A 20,688-nucleotide genomic window follows, 5' to 3' on the forward strand; every position below is an offset into this window, starting at 1 on the left:
GTGAGGGATATAGATTGGAAAGGCTTAGAGGGATATGGGCCAAATACAGGCAAATGGGTAGACAAAATGCTGGAGTAACTCAACGGGTAAGGCAGCATCTCGGGAGAGAAGGAATGGGTGATGTTTCGGGTCGAGATCCTTCTTCAGACTATCCGAAACGTCACCCATTCCTTCTCTCCCGAGATGCTGCCTGACCCGCTGAGTTACTCCAACATTTTACATCTATCTTAGATTTTAAAAGATTTTTTTAGAGATACAGGCCCTTCGGCCCACCGGGTCCGCGCCGCCCAGCGATCCCCGCACATTAACACTATCCTACACACTAGGGACAATATTTACATTTGCCCAGCCAATTAACCTACAAACCTGCACGTCTTTGGAGTGTGGGAGGAAACCGAAGATCTCGGAGAAAACCCACGCAGGTCACGGGGAGAACGTACAAACTCCGTACAGACGGCACCCGTGGTCAGGATCTGCAGTTTTTTCCTACTCTGGGAGCAGCTCGGGAAGGCTCCTTTGTCAGCATGGACGAGGGGTGGGCCTGAAGGGCCTGTTTCTCTGTTTTATGACTGTGTCAATAGAGGGTCGTTGATCTGACACGTTAATGGGGTCAGACCTGCAAAGCCTCCAACGCATCTCCGTTTTCATTTTGGACTTCCAGTATCTGCGCGTTTTTGCTTTCCAACCGGCTGGTGTCAGCCTGCACCAGCTGCAGGGCCAACACTGCTTCCACTCAACACGCGAGGCTGTGCCCAAACAGCAGATAACATCTCAGATAACACCGGCCACAGGCCACACGACAACTGGCAAAGCTTCCCACAACACTGCACTTCAGTTTAGCTCAGTTTATTTTACAGCACAGAAACTAGGCCCTTTGGCTCACCAAGTCCGCGCCGAACAGGGATCCCCGCACATTAACACTACCCGACACACACTAGGGTCAATTTACACTTACACCAAGCCAATTAACCTACAAACCTGTACGTCTTTGGAGTGTGGAAGGAAACCAAAGATCTTGGAGAAAACCCACGCAGGTCACGGGGAGAACGTACAAACTGTATAAGTGTATAGATATGTATATAGATAAGGAAATCTATAAGTGTATAGGTAAGTGTAAAGATAAGGAAATCTATGTATCTCCCACTCCCGACATCAGTCTGAAGAAGGGTCTCGACCCGAAACGTCACCCATTCCTTCGCTCCAGAGATGCTGCCTGTCTCCTGCTGAGTTACTCCAGCATTGAGTGTCTATCTTCTATTTAAACCGTAGTCGGGATCGAACCCTGGTCTCTGGCGCTGCAAGTGCTGCAAGTGCTGCAAGGCAGCAATTCTACCACTGCGCTCTTTTAAACCTGCACCGTCAACAGTGACCTTGTCGTCCCTGCTCACGGCTTCTCCTCATTCACTACCCTTTGTGATTTTACACGCCTCCCCCACCCCCTCCTACTCACCCCCACCCCCTCCTACTCACCCCACCCCCTCCCACTCACCCCCTCCCACTCACCCCCTCCCACTCACCCCCACCCACTCACCCCCACCCACTCACCCCCTCCCACTCACCCCCACCCACTCACCCCCACCCTCCCACTCACCCCCTCCCACTCACCCCCACCCCCTCCCACTCACCCCCACCCCCTCCTACTCACCCCCACCCCCTCCCACTCCTACTCACCCCCACACCCCCTCCTACTCACCCCCACCCCCCTCCTACTCACCCCCACCCCCTCCTACTCACCCCACCCCCTCCTACTCACCCCCACCCCCTCCTACTCACCCCCACCCCCTCCCACTCCTACACACCCCCTCCTACTCACCCCACACCCCCTCCTACTCACCCCTACTCACCCCCACCACCTCCCCACCCCCCCCCCCCCCTCTCCTCTCCTCTCCTCTCCTCTCCTCTCCTCTCCTCTCCTCTCCTCTCCTCTTCACCCCCACCGGTCTGCCCAACTGCCTTGTGTAGGATGGAACTGCAGATGCTGGTTTACACCCAAGATGGACACCAAATGCTGAAGTAACACAGCAAGTCAGGCTGCAACTCTGGTGGAAAAGGATGGGTGACTTTTCGGGTCTTCTTCAGACTGAAATGTCAGGGTTCCTCCCCGAAATGTCACCCATACGTCACAAGTCACACCAATTAACCTGCAAACCCGCATGTTTCTGGGATGTGGGAGAAAACTGGAGCAACCGGAGCAACCCCATGCGGTCAGAGGGAGAACATGCAAACTCCACACAGACAGCACGTGAAGTCAGGATGGAACCTGGGCCTCTGGTGCTGTGAGGCAGCAGTTCTACCAGCTGCACCACTGTGGCGCCTAAGGACCACTATACATATACATATATATATATATATATATATATATATATACACACACACATATATATATCATATCATATATATACAGCCGGAAACAGGCCTTCTCGGCCCACCAAGTCCGTGCCGCCCAGTGATCCCCGTACATTAACACTATCCTACACCTACATACCTGTACGTCTTTGGAGTGTGGGAGGAAACCGAAGATCTCGGAGAAAACCCACGCAGGTCACGGGGAGAACGTACAAACTCCTTACAGTGCAGCACCCGTAGTCAGGATCGAACCTGAGTCTCCGGCGCTGCATTCGCTGTAAAGCAGCAACTCTACCGCTGCGCTACCGTGCCTATATATATATAGTTCTGAGGTGTGTTCAAATGAATGTTAACGGGACAGGTTATGTTGAGTGAGTTGGTTGCTAACTTGAAGCCCAGAGTACAACAGCACGGAGCTGGGCAGGATCTCGAGTGTTTAATTGTCATCTGTACCAAAACGGAACAATGATGCTGCCTGAAGCGCTGAGTTAATCCAGCACTTTGTTACTATCTTCTGCCCGACTGGCTTTTAGGGTTCACTCTTTCATGAAACCCATCACGTTCATTTAGTCTCTGCTCCGTCTCGCTGGCCTTCTGACCACCAGGTATCCTGACAGGACAACACAGGCTGTGTCGGAAGGAACTGCAGATACTGGTTTAAATCGAAGATAGACACTCAATGCTGGAGTAACTCAGCAGGACAGGCAGCATCTCTGGAGCGAAGGAATGGGTGACGTTTTGGGTCGAGACCCTTCTTCAGACTGATGTCAGGGGAGTGGGAGATACATAGATTTCCTTATCTATACACTTACCTATACACTTATAGATTTCCTTATCTATACACTTCCTTTTCCAACGGGATCCCACGACTGACCACATCTTCCCATCTCCACCCCTTTCTGCTTTCTGCAGAGACCATTCCCTCCGTAACTCCCTGGTCCACTTGTCCCTTCCTACCCAAACCACCCCCTCCCCAGGTACTTTCCCCTGCAACTGCAGGAGATGCAACACCTGTCCCTTTACCTGCCCCCTCGACTCCATCCAAGGACCCAAACAGTCTTTCCAGGTGAGGCAGAGGTTCACCTGCACCTCCTCCAACCTCATCTACTGTATCCGCTGTTCCAAATGTCAACTTCTCTACATCGGCGAGACCAAACGCAGGCTTGGCGATCGTTTCGCTCAGCACCTTCGCTCAGTCCGTCTTAACCAACCTGATCTCCCGGTAGCTCAGCACTTCAACTCCCCCTCCCACTCCCAATCTGACCTTTCTGTCCAGGGCATCCTCCATTGTCAGAGTGAGGCCCAGTGCAAATTGGAGGAATAGCATCTCATATTTCGTTTGGGTAGTTTACACCTCAGCGGTATGAACATTGACTTCTCTAACTTCAGATAGTCCCTGCTTTCCCTCTCTCGCCATCCCCTCCCTTCCCAGTTCTCCCACTAGTCTTCCTGTCTCTGACTACATCCTATCTTTGTCCCGTCCCCTCCCCTGACATCAGTCTGAAGAAGGGTCTCAACCCGAAACATCACCCATTCCTTCTCTCCAGAGTTGCTGCCTGACCCGCTGAGTTACTCCAGCATTTTGTGTCTACCTTCGATTTTAACCAGCATCTGCAGTTTTTTTCCCTACACTTCCTTATCTATGCACCTCCCACTCCCCGGACATCAGTCTGAAGAAGCGTCTAGGCCCAAAACGTCACTCATTCCTTCTCTCCAGAGATGCTGCCTGTCCTGTTGAGTTACTCCAGCACTTGGTGCCTGTCTCAGACCATACAGGGTCCTGACGATCTAACTGGAAGCAAGTGGAGCTTTGCAACCCCCACTTAGCCCTGTGGTCATAAGCAAGGCTTCCTCCACAGTCGTTATAACCACCACTGTGTTCCCTGACCCAGCCCCTCTCTGGTCTTGCCAGCACCTGAAATCTGAACTTGTTAAACACTGCCTCCTCACAGTTCACTGCCTCGCCCAAACTGGGGAACAAACAATACGGTTAATACACAGGTTACTGACAGGTTCCACAAAGAGCAGACACTGGGCACAGTACTGGGACTTGCCCGCTTTGTACAAAAACATCCACACGCCACTTCTCCCGGCCTTCTGGCCCCTGGATAATGCAGTATCTACATGCGGTCTCACCAACGTCTTATGCACATGCAACATGACCTCCAAACTTCTGTACTCAATGTTCTGATGAAGGCCAATGTGCCAAAAGCCTTTTTGACCACCCTATCTACCTGTGATGTCACTTTCAACAGACTATGTACCTGCACTCCTCGATCCCTCTGCAACACTCCCCAGAGCCCTACCATTCACTATGTAGGTCCCGCCCATGTTAGACTTCCCAAAATGCAGCACCTCACATTTCTCTGTATTAAATTCCAACAACCATTCATTCATCAGCCCACCTGGCCAACTGATCAAGATCCTGCTGTAATCTTTGCCAACCGTCTTCACAATCTGCAAAACCACCCACTTTCGTGTCATCTGCAGACTTGCTAACCATCCCATGTAGGTTCTCATCCAAACCATTGATGTAGATGACAAACAGCAACGGGCCCAGCACCGAACCCTGAGGCACACCACTAGTCACAGGCCTCCAGTCTGAAAAGCAACCTTCCACCATCATGAACTCCTCCTGTATGCTATGATTTGACTGTATCTTGATATACATGGCAATATTAAACTAATACAATACAATAATAATACTTTTGGCAAATTCAATCATTCTCCCTTTAGAAACATAGAAAATAGGTGCAGGAGGAGGCCCTTCAAGCCAGCACCGCCATTCATTGTGATCATGGCTGATCATCCACAATCAGTAACCCGTGCCTACCTTCTCTCCATATCCCACGATTCCACTAACCCCTAGAGCTCTATCTAACTCTCTTTTAAATTCATACAATGAATTGGCCTCCACTGCCTTCTGTGGCAGAGAATTCTACAGATTCACAACTCTCTGGGTGAAAAGGTTTTTTTTTCTCATCTCAGTTTTAAATGGCCTACCCTTTATTCTTAGACCGTGTGGCCCCTGGTTCTGGAAACATGACATTTTCTTTCAGATTTGATCACAGGTAGTGAACAGCTTCCTTCCCTACTACCACTGACATAACGGAAGTTTGCAACGAGATGCCACCACAGCGCAGGATGGTTTGAGAAGCCTCTCTACACAGCTTTAGGGCCATGACACTGTAAATTCATCATGGGCCGAGATACCATATAATAATAATAATAATAATAATAATCATAATACCGGCACCAGTGAACACGCAGAGGGCACAAAAATAAGGAAGATAGACTAGGCTAAAGCCCGGGATTAATACAGGACCTTCAAGAGAGCGTGAAGGTCCATACCGGGTTATTTTTCAAAACAGCAGCCGATGGCCTCTCCTTGAACTGGACACCCCAGTCTATGATCCACCAAAGCCCAATGCTGACTGAGGTGGAGGCATCCTTTAACAATGATAAACGTTGACAATAAACCTGTGATCCAAAGTTAAAGTGCCAGAGAAGGAGCAGCAAATCCTCACAGCGGTAATACACCTTAATCCTTTAAATACTGTCTATTATCAGCCTCTGGGACAATACCTCTTTACAGTCTGCGGTTAGTTAATTCACTAAGCGGTGAAGCGCCCCTGGGCTCGGTGTTTAATGGGGTGAGGGTGGGAGCCGCCCCCGTCCGCAGGGCCCCGGGGCCGGGGACAGGGACAGACAGACAGGACGGACAGACACACACACAGGACAGAGACAGGACAGACACACACACAGGACAGAGACAGGACAGACAGACACAGACAGACAGACCCACCGAGTGATGGTCCCTCCGGGCCCCGAGCGGCAGAAGCTTCCCCGCGGCGCCGGGAACAAGGAACGGGGGCGCGGCCGCTTCAACCACTTTCTCCCCCCCCCCCCGGCCGCCACTTCACCGTGTGCCCGCCGGTCCCCACACAGCACCGAGAGCAGACACTGGTACCGTCCCCGCCGCCGTCTGTCTATCCGTGTGTATCTGTCTGTATCTGTATCCGCCCCGGCGCCGCCGCCCATTGGCTGCTCCCGTTCAAAATGCTACATTGTCTTGTGTCAGTTAGTGTGGCGGTTCCACCCCCCCGGGGGTGGGGACAGGAACCGTTACAACAGCCGCCCCACCCCCACACACCCTGACAACAGTGGCACCACCCCCACACACCCTGACAACAGTGGGCACCACCCCCACCCCCACACCCTGACAACAGCCGCACCACCCCCACCCCCACAGCCGCCCCACCCCCACACCCTGACAACAGCCGCACCACACCCTGACACCACCCCCGATCCCCACCCTCACACCAGCCCCACCCTGACCCCTCACAACACCAGCACAACAGCATCACCCTCACCATCTGACCCTCACCCTGGCACCAGCCAAAGCACCATGCCCCCATCACACCCCACTCCCCCACTCCCCCATCACCTACCCTCCAACTCCACCCGTGCTCCGCCCACCCCAACCCCAACTCCCTGACCCCCCATCCCCATCCGCATCCGCATGCCCACCCCCCCACCACATCACCAAGCCCAACTCTCGCCCTCCCCCACCACCCCACACCCCCACCCTTCCGTCCTCACGCCACACCCTGCCACCCCCCACCCACCAACCCAAACGCCTAGCAACTTCAATCTCTCCCAACACCCCCATTGACCATCCACCACCCCTCCCCTCACCCACACTCCTGTCCATCCCCATCACCCCACCCTACCACCACCATCCCCACACCACACCCCGCCACTACCCCCACACACCACCACCGGCCGCATCCCCCCAATCCCCAGTACTACCCCCGACCCCTCAATCACTCCCCGACCAACCCACCATCACTCCCACACCAACCCTCCAACACCTTCGCTCAGTCCACCTGGACCTACCTGATCTCCCGGTTGCTAAACACTCTAATTCTCTTTCCCATTCCCACACTGACCTTTCTGTCCTGGGTCTCCTCCATTGTCAGAGTGAGGCTAAACGCAAATTGGAGGAACAGCATCTCATATTTCGCTTGGGCAGCTTACACCCCAGAAATTGATTTCTCTCATTTCAAGTAATCCCGCCATTCCCTCTCTCTCCATCCCTCCCCCACCCAAGTCGCACCAGCTTCTCGTTCTCACCCAGCAAACAGCTAACAAAGGCCTGTTTCCTTTATCACCGTTACATTTTTGCATATCTTTCATTCATTGTTCCATATCTCTCTCCATCATCGTCTATATCTCTTTTTTCCCTTTCCTATGTCTTTCAGTTCTCGACCCGAAACGTCACCCATTTCTTCTCTCCAGAGATGCTGCCTGTCCCGCTAAGTTACTCCAGTTTTATGTGTCTATCTTTGGTTTAAACCAGCGTCTGCAGTTCCTTCCTACACATTTTGTCTGCTATTTCAAGAGCTCGTCCCTCCATGCAAGATGTACTTCCCATGTTTGTCTTCATTTCTTCATCCAACCACCTTAAATCAATACCTTCTGGTTATGGCAACCTCACCCTTCACAGCTGGGACTGTTTCCCTGATGTGCCCAAAGCGAACCCCGAACCCACACATTCAGAGGGAGAGCGTGCAAACTCCACACAGGCAGCACCTGAGGTCAGGATTGAACCCCATGTCAGAGGAGCTGTGAAGAGGTGGCTCAACAAACTGCAGCACAGTGCTGTTACTGCTCCTCTTGCTCCTCGGCTCTAAGGAAACATCCTCGGCTTCCCTTGCCCACCCACAGACACACAAGAAGGGTCTCGACCCGAAACGTCGCCCATTCCTTCTCTCGAGATGCTGCCTGACCGCTGAGTTACTCCAGCATTTTGTGAATACAACACATAATTCTTCATCTCTCCTGTAAGTCCCTCTGTGCCCTCTCCAAACCTCACAAACCTTCTGTACCTGAATTTCTGGAACAGGGCAAAGTACTCAAACCAGGCTTCATATAATGCCTTGCAGATGTAACTTCCTGGCTGTGTGCGCTGTGTGGTTTATGAAATGCTTTGCTTCCCCCTCCCCAGACCAATTTGAATATTTTTCTCCCTTATTGCAGGCTCGTTGATGGTTAAATGCCAAGGATGTCATTATGACTTCCACAGCCATGCATCATTTCACTGAGCAGCACCGCTCAGTGTTAACACAGGCATTGCAACAGCAGATGGTAACGGTGAGGTGATGTTTTTGGATGGAATAATAATGTTTGCATGTACACACAGGCGGCAGAGCTGCTGCCACATGTTCTCCCTGTGACCGCGTGGGTTTCCTCCCACATCCCAAAGACATGCAGGTTTGTCAGTTGATTGGCCCTCTGTAATGTGCCCCTTGTGTGCAAAGACTGGATGCGAGAGTTCGATAACATAGAAACAATTTGAACGGGTGGTCGATGGTCGGCGTGGACTCAGCGGGCCGAAAGGCCGGTCTTCATGCTGTATCTCTAAACTACACAGTGAATGGTAGGGCTCCAGAGAGTATTGATGAACAGTGGGGCCTGTACAATTCCAAGCATCCATGAAGGTGGCAACAGAGGTAGATGAGGTTTGGGCCCCATATCTGAGGAAGGATGTGCTGGTGTTGGAGAGGGTCCAGAGCAAGTTTACAAGAATAATCCTGGGGATGATTGGGTCAAGCTATGAGGAGCATTTGAAGGCTCTGGGCCTGCACTTGCTGGAGTTGAGAAGGATGAGGGGGGACCTCATTGAAACCTACCAAATAATGAAAGGCCTGGATAGAGTGGATGTGGAGAGGATGTTTCCACTAGTGGGAGAGTCTAGAACCAAAGGTCATAGCCTCAGAATGAAAGTTCGTTCCTTTAAGAAGGTGATGAGGAGGAATTTCTTTAGTCAGAGGGTGGTGAATCTGTGGAATTCATTGCCACAGAAGGCTGTGGAGGCCAAGTCAATGGGTATTTTTAGAGCGGAGATTGACAGGTTCCGACTACATTTTATCTCTGTACCGTCCACTCCCCCGGTATCAGTCTGAAGAAGGGTCTCGACCTGAAGCACCACCCATTCCTTCTCTCCAGAGATGCTGCCCGTCCCGCTGAGTTGCTCCAGTATTTTGAGTCCACCTTCGTTCTAGGTTCTTGATTAGTATGGGTGTTGGTTATGGGCAGAAGGCAGGGGAATGAGGTGAGGTTGAGAGGGAGAGATCGGTCACCCATGACTGAATGGTGGAGTACATGATGGGCCGTTCTACGGGAGGGTGGACGGGTGGGGTAAGTGACAAAGGCAAGAAGCGAAATCAAAGACAAAAGGGAATCAGATAAGGATAGAAGGTGGTGTCAAAGGTATACAGGTTATTTGACTTCATTAGCCAGAGCACAGAATATAATAGCAGGGAGGTTAACTGGTCTGAAGAAGGGTCTCGACCTGAAATGTCAAGTCTGAAGAAGGGTCTCGACCCAAAAGGTCACCCATTCCTTCTCTCCTGAGATGCTGCCTGACCTGCTCAGTTACTCCAGTATTTTGTGAATAAATACCTTCGATTTGTACCAGCATCTGCAGTTATTTTCTTACACTTCAAATGCAGTGATCGCTATTTCCAAGATGCTCCCTCTTTTGACATTTTTTAAACTACAACGTTCCCAGGACGAACTAAAGCAATTCCTGAACATGGTGATCAAGAACAAAAGATAGACACAAAAAGCAGGAGTGACTCAGCGGGACAGGCAGCATCTCTGGAGAGAAGGAATGGGTGACCTTTCGGGTCAAGACCCTTCTTCAGACCAGACTGAAGAAGGATCTTGACCCAATACGTCACCCATTCCTTCTCTCCAGAGATGCTGCCTGTCCCGCTGAGTCACCCCAGCTTTTTGTGTCTACCTTCGGTTTAAACCAGCATCTGCAGTTCCTTCATGCGCAGGTGATCAAGAACAATCTCTTCTGCACACTTCAACAATTTGTCTCTTTCTCTCCTTAATGCAATGTGTCACATTATGACAAAGCCCACAACAAATAGGCCCCAACTTCTCAATCAATAAAAGTCAAGAATGCTGCGATATCGTGGATCTGTGGAATTGTCTTTGGTACCTCTTGTCGAGCGACTCCTGCTATTCTCTGCTCAGCTCATTCTGACCACTCTAATTCCATGTGCGGTTGGACTAGCTGCGGGCAACAATGGAGATAACAAAGTGTGAGCCCCATCTGACATCACAGTGGCAGGATGACAGCACAAAGTCACTCACTCAAATTCCTTCACCTGCATCAACAATGAGCTGGGCATGCTTGTCCAGGGGCGGATGTGTTCTTCAGCCAACTCACCGCAGGGAAAGCCCAATGGATCCTTCACTCGACTGCCCAAATGTAGATTTAGATTCTTGATTTAGATTCAATTTAGATTTAGATTTAGAGTCTTGATTTAGGTTAAATTTAGATTTAGATTTAGATTCTTGATTTAGGTTCAATTTAGATTTAGATTTAGATTCTTGATTTAGATTAAATTTAGAATTAGATTTAGATTCTTGATTTAGATTAAATTTAGATTTAGATTAAATTTAGATCTAGATTTAGATTCTTGATTGAGGTTAAATTTAGATTTAGATTTAGATTCTTGATTTAGGTTCAATTTAAATTTAGATTTAGATTCTTGATTTAGATTAGATTTAGATTCTTGATTTAGATTAAATTTAGATTTAGATTTAGATTCTTGATTTAGATTAAATTTAGATTTAGATTTAGATTTTTGATTTAGATTAAATTTAGATTTAGATTTAGATTCTTGATTTAGATTAAATTTAGATTTAGATTTAGATTCTTGATTTAGATTAAATTTAGATTTAGATTTAGATTCTTTATTTAGATTAAATTTAGATTTAGATTCTTGATTTAGATTAAATTTAGATTTAGATTCTTGATTTAGGTTAAATTTAGATTTAGATTAAATTTAGATCTAGATTTAGATTCTTGATTTAGGTTAAATTTAGATTTAGATTCTTGATTTAGGTTCAATTTAAATTTAGATTTAGATTCTTGATTTAGATTAAATTTAGATTTAGATTTAGATTCTTGATTTAGATTAAATTTAGATTTAGATTTAGATTCTTGATTTAGATTAAATTTAGATTTAGATTTAGATTTAGATTTTTGATTTAGATTAAATTTAAATTTAGATTTAGATTCTTGATTTAGATTAAATTTAGATTTAGATTTAGATTCTTGATTTAGATTAAATTTAGATTTAGATTTAGATTCTTTATTTAGATTAAATTTAGATTTAGATTTAGATTCTTGATTTAGATTAAATTTAGATTTAGATTCTTGATTTAGGTTAAACTTAGATTTAGATTTAGATTCTTTGATTTAGATTAAATTTAGATTTAGATTTAGATTCTTGATTTAGGTTAAATTTAGATTTAGATTTAGATTCTTGATTTAGGTTCAATTTAGATTTAGATTTAGATTCTTGATTTAGATTAAATTTAGATTCTTGATTTAGATTAAATTTAGATTTAGATTTAGATTCTTGATTTAGATTAAATTTAGATTTAGATTTAGATTCTTGATTTAGATTAAATTTAGATTTAGATTCTTGATTTAGGTTAAATTTAGATTTAGATTTAGATTCTTGATTTAGGTTAAATTTAGATTTAGATTTAGATTCTTGATTTAGGTTCAATTTAGCTTTGATTTAGATTCTTGATTTAGATTAAATTTAGAATTAGATTTAGATTCTTGATTTAGATTAGATTTAGATTTAGATTCTTGATTTAGATTAAATTTAGATTTAGATTTAGATTCTTGATTTAGATTAGATTTAGATTTAGATTCTTGATTTAGATTAAATTTTGATTTAGATTCTTGATTTAGATTAAATTTAGATTTAGATTTAGATTCTTGATTTAGATTAAATTTAGATTTAGATTTAGATTCTTGATTTAGATTAAATTTAGCTTTAGATTTAGATTCTTGATTTAGATTAAATTTAGATTTAGATTCTTGATTTAGATTAAATTTAGCTTTAGATTTAGATTCTTGGTTTAGATTAAATTTAGATTTAGATTTAGATTCTTGATTTAGATTCAATTTAGATTTAGACTTAGATTCTTGATTTAGATTAAATTTAGATTTAGATTTAGATTCTTGATTTAGATTAAATTTAGATTTAGATTTAGATTCTTGATTTAGATTAAATTTAGATTTAGATTCTTTTTTTTTATTTTTATTTCTTAATTTTTTTAATTTTATAATTGATTACAATGCATATAACAACAACAGTAAACCCCATCCCTCCCCTTCCCTACATAATCATGAAAACCAACAAACAAAAACAAACAAATAAATAAATAAAAATACATTTAAAAAAAACATAACTACAATGTAACAAAAAAAGACAAAAGCACAAAAACATGAGGCAAGGTAATTTTCACAAGTCAAATATTTCAGTATTTTCACTGCTGGATTCAAAGAAGGTACAAAAGCATGTGGCATTGAGGGGATAGTTTTACTTGTCCTTAATATGCTGCAGCACTGGGTTCCATATGTTGAAGAACTTTTGAGGGTTGCCAGACAATTCATATCTCAACCTCTCTACGTGTAATATGCCCATTAATTCTCTTAACCAAGTCTCAAACTGAGGAGCAGAGTCTGATTTCCATAGTTTCAAAATACATCTGTTGGCAATTACCATACCATAAACCAAGATTGTGCGAACATTATGGTCTAGCTTCTCAAGCGTTGTGGAATACCCGAATAGAGCAGTTTCAGGGTCCGGAGTTAAAGTGACGTTTAAAACAGTGGAGTACCATTGAAATAAAAGACACCAAAAGTTGTGAAGTTTTGGACAAGTCCAAAAGTGGTGAGCGAGTGTACCCTCAGCGGTCTTGCATCTATTACACAAAGGTGAGAGATCAGGAAAGATTTTATGCAGCTTAACCTTAGAGTAGTGTAATCTGTGTATAACCTTGAATTGAATCAGTTGTAGCCTAGAATTAATAGAACAGGATTTTATACTTTTCAGTACTTCCTTCCAGACATCGTCATCAATTTCAATGTTAAGGTCTTCTTCCCAGGTTTGTTTTATTTTTAAAGTAGATTTATCTAGTTTGTTTAAAAAGATACCTACAAACGATGAGATTAGGTTCTTTGCTTCCGGGGGACCCAGCAAAATTTTGGACAACAAGTCGTCTTCGGGCAGGGACTCAAAAAGCGAATTGTTTTGTCGAACATAATTTCTCAGCTGTAAGTACCTGAAGAATTGAGTTTTGGGCAATGAGAACTTGGATTGTAGCTGATCAAATGATGCAAAGTGTCTATTTATGTAAAGATCTTTTATTGTAACTATCCCTTTACAGCTCCATTCTTTGAATGCTGTGTTGTTGTAAATGATGGGGGGAAAGCGTGGTTATGCCAGATTGGGGCGTGCATTGACGTATTCGGAAGCTCACAAGCTTTCCTAATTTGGTGCCATATTCTCTGAGCATTGGACAGAGTGAAGTGATCCTCTCTAAGAGAGGTGAGAGATCTGGGTAATGAAAAAAGGAGAGCAGGGAGAGAAGTTTTTGGGGTTAAGCTTTTTTCAATCGCCAGCCAAGGTGGCAGGTCATATCCAACTCCCCGTTCATATGCATACTGCCAGTATACCATGACTCTAACATTGGCCGCCCAATAGTAATATAAAAAGCACGGTAACCCCAGTCCCCCATGTTCCCTCGTTTTTTGAAGATAAGCTTTTGAGATCCTGTGTGCTTTATATCCCCAAATAAATGGCATAATGATAGAATCGATTAACTTAAAGTAGGATTTGGGGATAAAAACAGGAACATTCTGAAATAAATACAGAAATCTCGGCAGGGAGACCATCTTTACTGCGTTCACGCGGCCAATCAAGGAAATAGGCAACGTTCTCCATTTCTCTATGTTCTCCTTTAGCTTGTTCAACCTTTCGGTAAAGTTAATTTTAAAAAGGGTCTTGGGGTTTTTAGATATTTTAATGCCCAGATATTTTATACTATCCGGATTTGTTTTAAACTGCATGTTGGCTAAGAATACAGGGTCTAATTCTGCTGTTATCGATATAAGTTCACTCTTCTGCCAGTTTATAGTGTAACCTGAGACCTCGCCAAAGGAATTAATAAGCTGGAATAGGTAAGGAACAGAATGTTCAGGGTCAGATACAAAGATGGCAATATCATCCGCATAAAGCGAAATCTTATGTTCCACCCCACCCAGTATTATCGGTTTTATAAGCGCATGCCCTCTTATGCCGATTGCCAGCGGCTCAATGGCTAACGCAAAGAGGAGCGGCGAGAGGGGGCAGCCCTGTCGCGTACCCCTCTGAAGGGCAAAAGGGGGTGACCTATCCTGGTTTGTGAGTATGGAAGCGGTGGGATGAGCATATATAAGACGCACCCAGGAAATAAAAGAGGCTCCAAGACCAAACTCTTCCAGCACTCTGAGTAAATATCCCCACTCAACCTGATCGAAAGCTTTTTCTGCGTCTAAACACAGAATGGCTTGTTTGGAAGGACTATCGAATTTGTGATACATAATGTTCATTACTCTTCTAACATTAAAGAAAGAGAACCTATTGGGGATGAACCCGGTCTGATCCGTATGGATAATGGATTCTATACACTTATTTAGTCTAGTCGCCATTATTTTAGTAAAAATCTTGAAATCCAAATTAAGCATAGAAATTGGTCGGTATGAGGAGGGATTGGTTTCATCCCTGTCTTGTTTCAATAAGAGAGAAATATTAGCATTGTACAATGACGGTGGGAGCTTTTTCAACTCGATTGAGTGGGAGAGCATCCTGTGCAGAATCGGAGTTACCTGGTCAGCAAACTTCTTATAAAATTCGACTCCAAAACCGTCTGGCCCAGGGCTCTTGCCGTTTTGCAACGACCTAATTGCATCCTTGATTTCTACAGAGGAGGGTTCTGAGTTTAAGGCCTCACAAGAGGCACTATCTAATTTTGGTATGTCCAACTTTTTTAACCATGCATTGATATCACCGTTAGCTTTGGATTTATACAGCTCTTGATAATACTCCTCAAAGCGTTCATTTATTAATTTTGGATCGGTTAAAGCAACACCCTTGCCTGATTTTATTATATGTATGGCCCTACTTGCTTGTTGCCCTCTAAGCTGACGGGCTAACAATGTATGCGGTTTGTCCCCTAATTCAAAATATCGCTGTTTCAGTCGCAGTAGCTGGTCACTGACTTGATTTGTTAGAATCGTGTTATACTCATATTTAAGACTGAGCATATTTTGCAGCGTTTGGGGGTTGTTTGTACTCCGATACAACGTCTCCATTGGAGAAAGCTCCGAATCAATTTCTTGTAGACGTCTCTCTCTGGATTTCTTTAAAGACGCTTCATACGAAATAATATGACCCCTCATAACTGCCTTGAAAGCTTCCCACAAGGTGGAGTCCGAGACATCAGAAGTGTCATTGGTCTCCAAATATTCTGTAATTTTTTCAGACATGTATTTACAGAAAGTTCCATCATTAAGCAAGGAAAGGCGTAGTCGCCATTTAGCACATCGTTTAGACAGCTTAAAGTCAAAGATAATTGAGGTTGGAGCGTGATCTGAGATCAAAATGTTATGATATTTGGTATTTATTACATTAGGTATGAGTTTCGAGTCTAATAAAAAATAATCGATACGAGAGTATGAATTGTGCATTTTAGAAAAAAAAAGAGTATTCTCTGTCTGTGGGATGCTGTATCCTCCAAATGTCAACTAAATTGGTGGAGGAGATGAGATTTTTCAAAACCGTGGATGCATTCGAAGGGCTACACATTTTATTTGATGACCTATCCAGGTGCCAGTCAAGGATTGTGTTATGGTCCCCTGCAACAATCACATTCGTATTAGAAAGGTCAGGTAGCTTATCAAAGATTTTGCGAAAGAAAGCTGCATCATCAATATTCGGACCATAAATGTTAAGCAGTGTTACGTGAACAGAGTAAAGGTACCCAGTTACTATGAGAAATCGACCATTCGGGTCACTTACTGTAGAAATATGTCTGAAATCTATGTTTTTCTTAACCATAATTGCCACCCCGCGGGCTATGCTAGAAAATGTGGATTGAAATATCTGATCTGCCCATCTGCAGCGCAACTGTCTCTGCCCCAATGTTCTAATGTGAGTTTCTTGGAGGAACACAAGGTCGGCAGATAAAGACCTAAGATGTGAAAACACCTTAGCTCGTTTAATTGGGTGGCCCATGCCGCGGACATTCCAGCTCACCATGGTAACCCTCCCACGCACATCATCATCCCCAGGTACCATCAGAAGGTGTAAATTGTATTACATAAGCAGCGACATAATAATTTGCCTCAAACAAAAAAACAGGAAGACCACCAACACAAAAACACACACAAAACTCGGACTTTCCCTCCCCCCATCCCCACTCTCCCAAACAAAGTGAGAGAAAATATCCTAACATACTGTAAACGGGGGTTACTTCAACTATCTAGCCTGTTAAGCCCAAAGGCTAGCTAAAGGCTAAATTGTGAAACCGCTAGCTAGTTAACTACAAATTCAGTCGGCATCCCCTCCGATGAACAAACAAAATTACGGATGTGTTCAACAAAAAAAACGTTTCCCTTTGAAAAATTAGCAGGAACCCATCCTGTAAAATCATCCTATTCCTGAAACGAATTAAGCACATTAAACAAAGTTAAAGTTAAATCTATTGAGTCCAACGTCTACCTTTCGTGTGAATGACCATGTCCATGGCTCAGAGTTAACTCGTTCGCATGTTAGCCGACGCCCGCCGTCCACTCCGGGCCAGCGGCTTAAACATGGATAGACATGGGAGAGTCAGTGCACTTGGACAAAAGCTTGTATCCTCAGGATTTAAGCTTACTCGACAAAAGGGTGACCATGCCCCCACGTTGAGATTGGCTGAAACAGCTGGTCTGGAGACCAGCTAGTCAGTGTTAGTCTGTTAGCCGACATTAGCCCACCGTTGTCACCGGGCTGGGCGGCAGGTTATCCGCGAATAGTTTGGCCTCCTCCGGGGTGCTAAATATCGACGTGTCGATACCCTGGGTAACCCGGAGGCGAGCAGGGTAGATATATCCGGTTCGCAGGCCTGCCTCTTTGAGCTTCTTCCTCGTGACCTCGAAAAGACGACGTTGTTTCATTATCTCTGCCGGGAGATCAGGAAAAATGTGAATTTGCTTCCCATTGTAGTTCAGCGGGTATTGTTGTTGTGACAGTCGCATTATCCGCTCTTTCTGATGGCCGCTGTGGATCTTAACTATCATGACTCTGGGGCGCGCGAGATCGTTAGCCGGTTGTCCTCCCAGCCTATACGCCCTATCAACTTCTATGGGCATCGAGAAATGTTCTGCCCCCAACAAGTCCCGAATAAAGTTACCAATGAACTCCATGGGGCGGCCGCCTTCAATCTTTTCTGGTAGTCCGACCACTTTTATGTTCTGGCGTCTGGAGCGCGCCTCCAGATCAATAACTTTATCCTGGAGGGCCTTGTTAGCATATTCTAGCCTTAGCCACTGCTGCTCCAACTGAATTAGTCGAGTGTCATGGTCACTGCTCGCATCTTCTACCATAGATATCCGTGCTCCATGTTCAGTCAGAGTGGCTTGGGTAACTTGGAGGGACACCTCCAGGGTATTAAATCGGTCATCCATCTTCTTGCTCATTTCATTTATAGCTGTAAGAATGATGGCTGTTTCAGGAGTTCCTTCTGCCGATAGTGTGATTAGCTCCGGCTCTCCACCACTAGGCCGCTCCTCATCCAGTGACGATGCTGGGTTTTCATTAAATTTCCTGACGGCTGGCTGCTTTCTGGACGACTTCTGCGTTGTCATTTTATGTCGGTCTGTTATTACAGCAGTAGACACAACTTAAAGTGGGAGTTGTACTATAAATAGTCTTTTATTCCTTAATCTCGATTTATCGGAGGGGAGCTCTAGCAAAACACGTCTATTACATCATATGCACACTAGCGCCCCCTTAGATTTAGATTCTTGATTTAGATTCAATTTAGATTTAGATTTAGATTCTTGATTTAGATTAAATTTAGATTTAGATTCTTGATTTAGGTACAATTTAGATTTAGATTTAGATTCTTGATTTAAGTTCGATTTAGATTTAGATTTAGATTCTTGATTTAGGTTCAATTTAGATTTAGATTTAGATTCTTGATTAGTATGGGTGTTATGGGGAGAAGGCAGGAGAATGGGGTTAGGAGGGAGAGATAGATCAGCCATGATTGAATGGCGGAGTAGACTTGATGGGCCGAATGGCCTAATTCTACTCCTATCACTTATGTTCTTATGATTTAGCTTGAGGTTTACTTTTGTCACGTGTCAAAAACTTAATGCTATATATATATATATGCAAAAGTAAACCTCAAGCTAAATCATAAGAACATAAGTGATAGGAGTAGAATTAGGCCTTTCGGCCCATCAAGTCTATTATCAATGCTATACATAAATAGCATGTTTGTGCATCTATATATTTATATTAACTAATGATGTATTTATACATAAGTACCATTGTTTATGGGTAACATTGATAATATTTACATATAGCATCAAGCCTTTGACTGTACCTTTGTGTGTGTGTGTGTATATACAGTATATATACAGTATATATATATAGAAGATAGACACAAAAAGCTGGAGCAACTCAGTGGGTCATGCAACATCTCTGGAGAGAAGGAATGGGTGACATTTGAGGTCGAGACCCTTCTTCAGAAGAATCTGAATCTGAAGATATAGAAACATAGAAAAATAGGTGCAGGAGTGGGCCAATCGGCCCTTCGAGCTAGCACCGCCATTCAATATGATCACGGCTGATCATCCACAATCTGTACCCCGTCCCTGCTTTTGCCCCATATCCCTTAATTCCTTTAGTCCTAAGAGCTGAATCTAACACTCTATGTGTGCAAGATGCATCTTCTGGATGCGCTGGGATGCATCCTTACTGATGTGACCTGGGGTCATCGGGTGTTTCGGGTCTCACAACATCAGACACCCTCGCCCAGGTGACCCGGCCGTGGTTGATCAGGCCCCGACTTGCGTCCCAACAGCAACCGCTCACGGATCAACCCTCTTCTTCTTCTTGCGTTTGAGGCAACAGAAGTTATTAAGCTGCTTCTGCTTCTGCTGTCTCTGTTTGTTGTCGTTCGCCTGACTGAGGTCAGTTGCCAGGGCTCACCACAGGGAGGTCGACAACGTGAGCCCCATCAGACCTCTTAATCCAAAGCCGCCCAGTGGCTTTCACTGCGGCTTCACTTGAATGGCCCTCTTCTTTGCCAGCCCCGTAATGCCCAATTGGTTGAGGACTTTGCAGAGTGAGCATCCTGCAAAGCCTGTACAGCCGACCTCTATGGGTTCATAGCATGTCTTCCAGCCTCCGCACCAGCTCCTGGTACTTTGTGCGTTTCCTCTCATTTGCTATATTCATTGGTATTATATAATATATATATTTATTTATATTATAAGAATATAAGGGAGAAAAGATGAGGTTCGAGGGTAAGCTAGCCAATAATAAAGACCCTAATGGGAGTTATCTATAGGCCCCCAAACAGTAGCCTCGACATAGGGTGCAAGTTGAATCAGGAGATAAAATTGGCGTGTCACAAATGTAATGCTACGGTGGTTATGGGAGATTTCAACATGCAGGTAGACTGGGAAAATCAGGTTGGAAATGGACCCCAGGAAAGAGAGTTTGTAGAGTGCGTTCGAGATGGATTCTTAGAACAGCTTGTACTGGAGCCTACCAGGGAGAAGGCAATTCTGGATTCAGTGTTGTGTAATGATCCTGATCTGATAAGGGGATTAGAGGTAAAAGAGCCATTAGGAGGCAGTGATCACAACATGATAAGTTTTACTCTGCAAATGGAAAGGCAGAAGGGAAAATCGGAAGTGTCAGTATTACAGTATAGCAAAGGGGATTACAGAGGCATGAGGCGGGAGCTGGCTAAAATTGACCGGAAGGAGGCCCTAGCAGGGAAGACGGTAGAACAGCAATGGCAGGTATTCCTGGGAATAATGCAGAGGTTGCAGGATCAATTTATCCCAAAGAGGCGGAAAGACTCTAAGGGGAGTAAGAGACACCTGTGGCTGACGAGGGAAGTCAAGGACAGCATAAAAATTAAGGAGAGGAAGTATAACATAGCAAAGAAGAGTAGGAAGACAGAGGATTGGGACTCTTTTAAAGAGCAACAAAAGTTAACTAAAAAGGCAATACGGGGAGAAAAGATGAGGTACGAGGGTAAACTAGCCAATAATATAAAGGAGGATAGCAAAAGTTTTTTAGGTACGTGAAGAGGAAAAAAATAGTCAAGGCAAATGTGGGTCCCTTGAAGACAGAAGCAGGGGAATTTATTATGGGGAACAAAGAAATGGCAGACGAGTTAAACCGT

At 44.7% G+C, this 20,688-nt stretch overlaps 1 protein-coding gene across 4 annotated transcripts in view; it reads right to left on the reverse strand.

The window, feature by feature from the left end:
• LOC144611310 (SUN domain-containing protein 2-like) overlaps positions 1-6,350 on the reverse strand; it is a 64,319-nt gene extending 57,969 nt beyond the window's left edge. For 3 of the 4 annotated variants that reach the window (XM_078430355.1, XM_078430354.1, XM_078430352.1), the window contains exon 1: positions 6,152-6,338. The gene's annotated coding sequence lies outside the window, so the exon portion shown is untranslated. Of the gene's footprint in view, positions 1-6,151 lie in introns of all 4 variants that reach the window. The other variant, XM_078430353.1, reaches the window with a different exon arrangement.
• Positions 6,351-20,688: the final 14,338 nt, after the last annotated feature.

This window comes from Rhinoraja longicauda, chromosome 40, assembly GCF_053455715.1.
Source record: "Rhinoraja longicauda isolate Sanriku21f chromosome 40, sRhiLon1.1, whole genome shotgun sequence".
Classification (NCBI taxonomy): Eukaryota; Metazoa; Chordata; class Chondrichthyes; order Rajiformes; family Arhynchobatidae; genus Rhinoraja; species Rhinoraja longicauda.